The sequence below is a fragment of the Schistocerca piceifrons genome, chromosome 3, assembly GCF_021461385.2.
Source record: "Schistocerca piceifrons isolate TAMUIC-IGC-003096 chromosome 3, iqSchPice1.1, whole genome shotgun sequence".
In the NCBI taxonomy this organism is placed as follows: Eukaryota; Metazoa; Arthropoda; class Insecta; order Orthoptera; family Acrididae; genus Schistocerca; species Schistocerca piceifrons.
Genome location: NC_060140.1, coordinates 194,970,204 through 194,981,540, shown reverse-complemented (window position 1 = coordinate 194,981,540; position 11,337 = coordinate 194,970,204).

Genomic DNA, 11,337 nt, shown 5'->3' with positions numbered 1-11,337 from the left:
GGAACATTGCGGAGAAAAGCAACACGTCATTCGCAGAACTACGCAGTGACTTGTGTGAAACGATGCACTCCAAACACCACAGTATTTCCGCCTTTGTTACTTCGTCCCTTATTGCCATCTGATCAATTCCTCTCAGTTTATCCCCGGGTTTTGACATTGCAGTGACATCCTTCTGCGGAGGCGCAACAATTCCAGCAGCCAACGCCACTGTTCTTGACCCAGCTGTATCCGCAGATGTGGTAGTGGAAGTAGAATCTGTCTGCTGGGTTGAAGTGGTCACCGCCAGTCGGGTGTAGACGTACAAACTTGCTGTGCTTCTCATGGCAGCTGCTTTCGCGACGTGCTTCTTGGATTTTGTCATGTGACTTGTAAGAGCCGATCTTCCCATATTACGGATATTAATGAGGGTCCCTGGACATAATCCACATTTAGCACTATAAAGGTCTGTAGGTACTTTCACCAACCAGTCCTTGAATGCTGGATCTGAAAGCCAGCTATCTTGAAAAACAATCGACATGGCGCAGTCGCAGTGGTTGTTGGTGGGCAACCTTTATTGGAGAAAGAGGAACGATGGATGTAAATAAGGCTGCGCCTCGTTATTACGCATAATGAAATATGACACAATGAGTGTTACCTACCTTGTCAGTTTATAAAACTTTGCCCCGCATGTGCGCAGAACTGAATTCAACAGGTGAGCCGAGCACACTGACTACTGACAGACTGTGTGATTTGAAAATCGAACGAGGTACGTTTGACAACACTGTCTCTGCCAAGCAACAATCGGCGTTAATTATGATATTATTAGTAGTGCTGCGCTTGTTGACCCTTTAAGAAACTATGAGTGACAAGACTTATCAACCAGTCTTACTCGAGTAATCTGTTGCAAGTTTCTAGCTAATTTTACATGTACAGTACAGCATCTCAAGTATAAAGGCGAAAGATATTAAGGGCACCGCGCTCATCGACCAAAGTTCTGAAGGCTTTGCCACCTTTTCCTTACCATGAGGCTTCTCCTCCTCCTCTCTCCCTCTCTCTCTCTCTCGATCAGCTGCTATTGGTTGCTTGCTCTCGTCTCCCATCCACGATTTCTAAGTTATGAAGTCTGCCGGTTACGAACGACTTGGCCTCCCAGTTACTTTACAGCTGAGGTGCTCTACTGTGTGTAAAATTTACGAAGTGCTTTAGGACTTGGTAGACCTTCTGTTGTACATACATCGATTTTAATTTAAAGTCTAGATTCTGTAGCAGCGTACATGTTGATTTACTAGTAGAGGAATGATTTACCCGCTTAATTTTAAAATATGATTTGCTTGACATCCAGTACATTGATAATGTCGCTTTTTATGTATCCCTCCGTACCTAGAAACGTAATAAACCCTGTTCAGCTGTTATTGTTGTCTTCACGTTATGTTTTCTTGCTGTTCTTTGACGTACTTGCAAGCCCCCTCTCCATATTTTTCTGCTAATCAAGTCCGCAGTACAAGAAACACTCTGGATGATAATTCAGTTTGTACATGCCTTGTAAAACCTATTCAAGGATTTCCATTCTAGACTAGCTCTGTATATTTGGACCATTGAATCGGAACGTTTGCCCTTGAAGATTTGCGTGATCTGATGGCTGGAGAACTTAAATGTTGCGGAGTGCGCTCTAGTAACTGCTTCTGTATATGCCAAAGTTTGTTGCAAAGATAGAGCACAAAAACAACCCAAAACATGCTAGCTACACGGTAGTCTATGATCATCTGAAGAACATGCTACTCGGCTCAATAAACTTGTATTTCAAGGCTCTTGCTCCAGACTTTTCTGCTTTAATTATTGACCAACTTACGTAATGTTTTTGTTTACCACTTATTTGCCAGCTAGTATTTTCCTGTAATACTGTCTCGACGTTTTTTTTTTTTTTTTTTTTTTTCTCTTTACATATACCATGTTATTTTTTTTGGCATTGAATGTATAAACGGCAATTGTTTTATTAGTATTTAATCACGGTAACAGCGGCTGCATTATTACGGCGTTTCACGGTATTGGGATTTTGAGCAGGCATGTAATGATGTTAGCTGCTGAAAGCGATGGCTCATCTTTTGTGTGATCGATTGCTGGCTTGGTCATCTCACCTCGCCTCCTCAGCTCATAGCGATGTCTCTTCTCACTTCATCCAGTCACTGGATCGCTTTGCATTGACCAGCTGACGCCATGGTGACTCCTATTCTGTCCCATCCTTCATTGCCACTCCAGTCTCAGTCAGGCAGAACAAAGAATGCTCTCAAAGATCCCTACACCTTGTTGTGAGTGCTCGCAGCCTTAAGCCAGTGGGTGTTTAAATGTTGTACAGTATATTCAGAGATTTGAATAAAAACAATGTAAAAGTTGATACATCACTCTTTGAGAAAACATGACACTGACTACAGCTAAGTATAAACTTCACTTTGTAAAGGTTCTCCTAAATCGCTGCAGCTATGATCACGAAATAAAAACTAAATAGTGTTATTGGAAAACGGCTTATGGTAAGTTTAGGGGTTTTATACTTCCGAGCAAGGAAGTATAAATCCAGCAAAAAACAACGCGTTTTGGAAAGATCTTTGATTCGCATCATCATTTGGACTGCATGTTTGCGTAATACGAAAGTATATGTATGAAATACATCAAATACAGCAGTTTAGTTTCCGAAGCATTCTTAGGTTCCTGCCTAACCACGCCCTTCGAGGAAAAACAGCAAAACATTGTTAATGCCCAATATTATATGTGAAAGTTCAGCTTTTCGTGAAGATATTGTGTACTTACATTACTTTAACCCATTAACCTTTCGTCTTTGTATGGTCGTGCTACTTAACAATGATGCTGCTAGTGGTTGAGTACATAACATGTCTTATGCACTGACTGAGGCCCATGAGAAAGACAGGCCGCGGCGCATACATCACGAAGGTAGTCCTGAACTCGCTAGTTCCCTTAACTAAGCAGGCAAAATGCGTATTTAAGTTTATTAACTCGCAACCGGGTGCATGCATGCTAACGAGAATTTCATGTTGTACTGGAATCCGTTATTATGAAGTCTTACTGATTACTGTTCGTACAACAAAATTTAAAATCAATTCTTGATAGAAATGGTATAACCGCTCGTATACAGCATTTAGTCACTTCTTTGTAACAGTTCTCCTTTCATAGAAGATGTGGCGCCTTTCGCAACTGATAATCATTTTGGTATGATTTTAATTGCCAAATTAGAGCCTGTTAGTAGGCCTACGGACTTCTTATCATTGTAGGACTAATAATAGTGGATTCCTATAGTCGATGCAATTCTCGTTCATACATACACATTTAGTTACGTTAACCGGCATAGAAACGCACTTTGCTGAGTTGAGCGAGCTCGGTCTACGTTTGTAACGTACGCGCCGCGGCCTGTCTTTCTCGTAGGCCTCGTGCTCTGAATAACTGCCATCATTCGCTAGTGAGATCACGTGACATGAGCTATGACTGGCTGACAAAAGTGCATCGCTCAACGCAATCTCTATTTTAAGGCTTCGGAAGCTACCGTGTTGTAACTTGTCGAATTTGCGCACATACTTTCGCTATACGAAAATAAAATCTGTCCATATTGTCTCGCATCAAACATCTTTCCAAATGCATTGTTTTTCCTGTTTCCTAAAGTGCTGGGACGTCCTCAGCCGGTATAAGACCTTGACTGATAGGTTTTACAGCCCTGAGGGAAAGTATACTGTTGCTTAACATGGATGTATTTTCACCCGCTTTATACGTAATTTAATCCAGGAGAAATTGTGTTTTTAACCGGGAAATTTTTTTTCTTGTCCACGTAGACACCCTGCTAACAAACTCTTGTAGTCATGCTTAATTGGAGTTGCTGCTAGCATCAACTTGACATTTTGATGAGCTGTAAAAACACAAACTGAGTGTGTTCCTGCTGAACCAACTGTGATGCACCACTCTGGCCGGGGCTGACAAAATTTGGAAAAGCCAACTTTTGGTAAATTTTGTTTGCAATATTCTTGATAGGCTTCTATCAAGTTACAAAGCAGCAGACATTTCTGCTTATGAACTTTTGGGCCACCTGGTGTCCTTATGGCAACAAAATCCTTTTTTCCATGGAAGATTCAGCTGACTTCATCACTATCATAGAATTTTGCTACACTTTCCTTAATATCTTCTTGGAACACCTTTCCTCGCTTTGGATCTGGTTTCACTAAAATGCATTTGTCTTCCTTCAGCTTTCTGGCCATTTTCACCATTCGCTCAGACAAGTTGAATTCTTCCATCATTTTTTAAATGCTCCAACTGCTAGGGGCCAAAGTTAAAATTTGAATTTTCTCGCCGGCCGCAGTGGCCGAGCGGTTCTAGGCGCTCCAGTCCGGAACCGCGCTGCTGCTACGGTCGCAGGTTCAAATCCTGCCTCGGGCATGGATGTGTGTGATGTCCTTAGGTTTAAGTAGTTCTAAGTCTAGGGGACTGATAACCTCAGATGTTGAGTTCCATAGTGCTAAGAGCCATTTGCTTTTTCTCAGAAGCTGAGGACGCCTTCAGCTTTGCTTTCAGTTCATTGATGACCACTTCGTAGAAAGAGCAATCATGGCATTTTTGACCTCGTTATCGTTCTATGACATCATCTGCTTTAAGCTTGCCAATTTAAGCAATTCTGGTTGCCACAACCATTTGTACTTGCCTTATCTTTAGTTTTGTATATCCACTAGAATCCCAGTTTGAAACGCGCTGAAATTTTTGGTGATGACACACCAATTGCTGTCAAGCTAGAGTTCAAGCTGTCTGAAGCAAATGTAGCAGCATCTTCATCAGACACTGATGATGGCAATGGCTTGGCCTTTTTTGCATTGATGTCACCTCTACAAGCAGAGCAAAGCTTCTGTCCAGGCTTAACATCAACTGTTGAAGTTGTTTCAAAAAGGCAGCTGTTGCAACATCAATAGGATGCAGACCTTTGTTGAACACATTGATTCTTCTTTTGAAATGGATTGCAGCACGATTTCTGCAGATACTGAAACCTGGTCAACAGTTCTGCTTCATGTTGTAACCATATTTTGGCATCACAATTAAGCTGAAATCCAACTCGGAGAACCAGCAAATTCTGATCCTTCTCAGAGAGGTCACTGACTGACTTGAGAAGGCGTTTGTCCTTGGTGAACTTAGTTAAATGACACACAGACTTGTTGATTTGTCCAATGTTGCACAGCTCTAGGTCCATATTTCCATTGTTTGAAGTCATAACACGTAGCTTCAGCAGTGATTCAACAATGGATTGAAGGAATCAACCAAGCTGCAAGGTAAACATTCACAGGTAGTAACCACAAATGATATAATGACTGACTATTTGCATACAAACATGAATGATATCCAAATCAAATTACATCTTATATAGTGTGAATTTATAAAATGACAATACTGGAGAACATTACAGAAAATTCCGGAAGTTTCTAGTGCATTGTTATAAAACTGTTGTACCTGCATATAAGTTTCTGGAAATCATGCCTTGTTTTATAAAACAGTCATACCTACATATCAAAATCCAGGAATTTCCGGAACTCATGCCCTGTTATAAAATAGTCATACCTGCCTATCAAATTTCCAGAAGTTTCTGGAATCTGCTATAAAACAGTCATACAAATTATCGAATTTCCAGAAGTTTCTGGAATCCATGCCCTGTGTTATAAAACACCAATATCTGCATCTCAATTTACAGAAATTTCTGGAACCCATGTCCTGTGTTATAAAACAGTCATACCTGCATATTTAATTTCCAGTAGTTTCTGGAATCCATATATGAAACAGTTGTACCTGCACATCAGAGGAACAAAAGTATCATGCTGCAAATAATTTGTACTAACAAATCACATCACAAGTGCCTTGACATCCTCCAGCACAACAGCTGCCAATATGGTAATGTATGCAGCAAGCGTAACAGCTTAGATTTCTTTTAATCTATTTTAAATGCCTTATATGAAAAATTACCATTCTACTTTTCCAAGTCCCTTGTAGCAAAATATGTGCTCTTTTCAGTGGTGTCAATAAAAGAAGATCAGAGTTGATAGCAATATAGAAAACTGATCCTGAAAAGTGCTCGAAATTTGCCATTTACAATTTGACACTTGAGGCAAGGGTCAATAAAATCAGAATTATTTACTCATAAATGCTAATACTGGTGTAGTATAGTGAGCAACTCGTTGTTGGCTAGCAGCCCAAAAACTAAGGTTCCAGCTGCCTTTCCCTTATAGTAAAGGATCGTTAAAGTAGGGCTTCAATTTTTTTGAGGATAAATTTTAAAAGGCACTTTCAGGTAAAGTAGCATAATGGATAGCCATTTCTAAGGAATTTGAATGCTTTGGCTGCATTCAGCAACAAAAGCTGTACGAGGATACAAAAATTCAGAGTGATAGATATCACAGAAGATGCACAAAGTTAAAACAAAGTTAGCCCATTTCTTCACAATATGTGCTTTGTGACTTCATATGGGTCGACTAAGGAACCACTATAGCAATTGAGCCAAAATTTTTCACATTGACCTAACACATACATATGTCTACAAAAACAAGTTCTGAACCACATCTGAGATGGTTGAGTGGGGGCCATTTTTTATTCTAGGACACTTGATATGGAATGACCCCAAAGTGGAAGTTAATCAAGTTCAGTGGCATGATGAACCAGGACTTCTGTCCAGGAGAGTACAGGGTTATAAATGCAAAATCAAATAAGGATATTGCAGGAATAGATCTAATAGTTAAGAAGAAAATAGGGATGTGGATAAGCTACTATGAACAGGATACTGAAGCATTATCATAGCCAAAATATGACACAAACTCAATACCCACTGCAGTAGCGTAAGTTTACGTGCCAACTATGTTCGCAGAGGATGAAGAGACTGAAAAAGAATGAATGAAGAGATAAAAGAAAATATTCAGATAGTTATGGGAGAGAAAAATTTAACTGTGGTGGAAGAGTGGAATTTGATAGCAGAAAAATGAACGGAAGGATAAATAGCAGGAGGCTATAGACTGGGGAAAAGAAGTGAAAGACACAGCCACCTGGTAGAATTTCACACAGAGCATAATTTAATCATTGCTACATGGTCCAAGAACCATGAAAGAAGACTGTATATATGGAAGAGACCTGGAGACACTGGAATGTTTCAGATGAATTATCTAACTGTAAGATGGGTGTTTCAAAATCAGATTTTGTACTTCTACATCTACTCTGCAAATCACAGTGAGGAGCATGGCAGAGGGTACGTTCCATTATACCAGTTGTTAGGATTTCTTCCTGTTCCATTTACTTATGGAGCAAGGGAAGAATGACTGTTTGAATGGCTCTGTGGGTGCAATAATTATTCTTATCTTATGTTCACAATCCCTATGTGAGTGGTAGGTAGGGGGTTGTAGTATATTCCTAGAGTAATCATTTAAAGCTGGTTCTTGGAACTTTGTTAACAGACTTTCTCGAGATAGTTTATATCCATATTCAAGTGTCTTCTAGTTCAGTTCCTTCACTATCACTGTGACACTCTGTGATGGATTAAACAAACCTGGGATCATTTGTTCTGCCCTTCTCTGTATATGTTCAATACCCCTGTTAGTCCTAACTGGTATGGGCGCCACATATTTGTACAATATTCTATAACCAGTTGCATGAGTTATTTGTAAGCAATCTCCTTTGAAGATTGATTGCACTTCCCTGGCATTCTACCAATAAACCTAAGTCTATCATCTGATTTATCCACAACTGAAGCTAAGTGATCATTCCATTTCATATCCCTACAAAGTGTTACACCAGGTATGTGTGCAAGCCGGCCAACTCACAGTGACCCATTGATATTATAGTCATAGGGTGCTATATTTTTTTCTTTTTATGAAGTGCACAATTTTACATTTCTGAACATTTAAAGTGAGTTGACAATCTCTGCACCATTTGAAATCTTACCAAGATCTGACTGAATATTTATGCAGCTTCTTTCAGATTGTACTTTATTATAGATAACTCCACCACCGCTCAAAAGCCTGATTTTACTATTAATATTGACTACAAGGGCATTAATATACAACATGAACAGCAAGGACCTCAACACACTTCCCTGGGACACACTCAAAAAAGTTACTTCTACATCTGATGATGACTCTCAATCCAAGATAACATGTTGCATTCTCCCTACCCAAAAGTCCTCAATCTAGTCACAAATGTCACTTGATACCCCATATGGCCATACTTTTTACAATAAGCATAGGTGTGGTACTGAGTCAAATGCTTTTTGAAAATCAAGAAATACAAATCTACCTGATTGCCTTGATCCAAAACTTTCAGTATGTCATGTGAGAAAAGTGTGAGTTGTGTTTCACATGATTGATGTTTTTGAAATCCATGCTGGTTGCATATATTACAAAAAATTTCCAGGAGGATATGTGAATTTGACCAGAATTGATTGGTAATGAACTGCAGATTAAAACTGAGGACATTGTAGTAAGGTAGGAAAGTTAATGAGACTGAGACTGAATAAATTGAAAGAACCAGAGATTGTTGACAGTTTCATAGAGAACATTTGAAAAAGTAGACTGAAACATGGGAAAGAATACAGTTGAAAATGTACAGCTATAGCTTTCAGAGATAAAGTAGAGAAGACAGCAGAGGATTAATTAGGTAAAAAGATAAGGCCTAGAAGAAATCCTTGGATATAACAGGAAATGCAGATGTCTAAAAATTAGATTGACAGAAAGTGCAAAATGGCTAAGCAGGAATGGCTAAAGAACAAATGCAAGCCCACAGAATTATGTATAACTAGAGGAAAGATAGGTACTGCCTATAGGAAAATAAAAAAGGCCTTTTGGAGAAAATAGAAGCACCTGGATGAATATCAGTAACCCAGACAGAAAAGTAACAATAAGCAAGGAATGAAAGGCTGAAAGGTAGAAGGAATATGCAGAGCACTGAATAAGGGGTAACCACTGTTTGGATTAATATGTGTTATACATTCTGAAATTAGACAGCTTCTAATAATAATGTAAAGTTTCGTTACATTGGTATCATTTTACACTATTTGCCAAACTGATGCATAAGAATATGGAAAACTGAAAGAATGAAACAGCTGAAGAGAAAATGAAGATGGACACTTCTCCGAATTACAGAACAGTCTTACAAAAGGAGATAGCAATCATTTAAGTAGTGCATCACATAAATAATTTAATGCAAATCAGAAAGGTCATGAATGTAAATAGTTTGTGTGGTCCATGTTGCGAAGTATATTGAACAGATTGAGAGAGCCTTTTTGGTCAGATACTAGAAGCACAAGAGCGCTTTCAAATAGAAATTACAACAAGTCAGCAGTAGCCCAACAGGCCACCCCTCAAAGAGAACACAAGGCAACTTAGACAAAGCATGTTTGACTTCCTGCATTAGAAATAACCATATGGAAAAAATGAACAATGGGGCATGGTTTTCTTTTTTCGATTTATCTTAATGCATTGCATAGTTATTTTGTAGATGTGGCAGAGGTTGGCAATCATAGACACAGAGGTTGGCAGTCATAGACCTCAACCTACAAGTAGTGTCCTAGGATATGAGCTAAGAATATGTGATCAAAGAAATAGCACTGATGTCCAGTTAATAGCTGTGCATATACACTGCCACCTCCTCAGACATAGCAGCTAACAATTATACCATGAAAAATGAAAAGATTGTACAACATTAATGGCCAGGAGATCCCAACTGAGGTTGTTTGGCTGTCAGATGCAAGTCCTGCTATCTGTTGCCATTTTGATATATTGAGCAACTAATGGAAATGAGGTGAGTGATGGGAGGGCAACATACACATCAACATCTACATCTATACTCTGCAAACCACTGTAAAGTGCATGGCAGAGGGTATGTCCCATTGTAACAGTTATTAGGGGTTCCTCCCATTCCATTCATGTATGGAGCATGGGAAGGATGACTGTTTCAATGCCTCTGCGTGTGCTGCAATTATTCTAATCTTGCCCTCACGATCCCTATGTGAAAAATACATAGGGGGTTGTAGTATATTCCTAGAGTCATCACTTAAAACAGATTCTTAAACTAGCAGACTTTCTCAGAATAGTTCACGTCTGTCTTCAACAGCCTGCCAGTACAGTTTCTTCAGCATCTCTATGACACTTTCTCATGGGTCATGGAAACCTGTGACCACTTGAGCTGCCCTTCTCTGTATACATTCAATACCCCCTGTTAGTCCTATCTGGTACGGTTCCCACATACTTGAACAATATTGTAGAATGGGTCGCACAGTTGATTTGTAAGCAATCTCCTCTGTAGACTGACTGCACTTCCCCAGTATTCTACCAGTAAAGTAAAGTCTGCCATCTGCTTTACCCACAACTGAGTCCATGTGATCATTCCATTTCACATCCTTGCTTGCAAAGTGTTACACTGAAGTATTTGTTCAAATTGGTCAATTCCAAAAGCAACTCACTGATACTAAAGCATACTGTGTTCAGGATGTATACACAGACAAGTAAAAAACATTCACGGGTTTTTCCCGGATTTCCTGGTTAAAAAATACACTTTCTCCCAAGTAAAAATACACTCTTTCCGTGTTAAGTGACAGTATACTTTCTCCCGGGATCATAAAACTTGTGATTCCTTTGAATGGTTAAGGTTTTATACACCAGCATAGAACCTCCCACCACTTTAGGAAACGAACCCAGTAAAAAAAATTAAAAAAAGCGTTTTGGAAAGATCTTTGATGCACAGCAACATGTGTGCTGCATATTTTCATATTATGAATGTATATAGTCGAACTCCACCAAACAAAGAACGTTAGTTTCCGAAGTATTGAAATCGAAATTGATGCACTTTTGTAAGCCAGTCATAGCTCATGTCACGTGATCTCACCAGCCGATGATAGCAGATATTCACTGCGTTTACATGGGGCTCCCAAAACCAGATTTCGTCAACTGATCTCCCAGTACTGCTCCTGGGTGGCCATGAAAACATTTCAAAATCAATTCTGGAAATCCGCTTCTGGCTGCCGGTTTTCCAATTCCACAACCGATTCTCACTCCCATGTAAACGCAACTAGTTTTGAAATGTGCTTGAGCAGTCTCGTTTTGAAATGTGCTTGGGCAGTCACGTGTCGTGTTATTTTAAAAATTTTCAGGTAATATGGACCGAGTGGCTTTTTGTACAGTGAATGATATGTAGAAAGGTTAGACTAACTATTTACAACTCGTCTAATTGAAGAGAAATAGCTATTGTGCTGACTAAATCAGAAACTGTAACAACTATTTTCCAGGCACTGTGGTTAACTGGTCTAGCAAATCCACTTCAGACCTTGACGTGTAAACATGATAGTGAAAA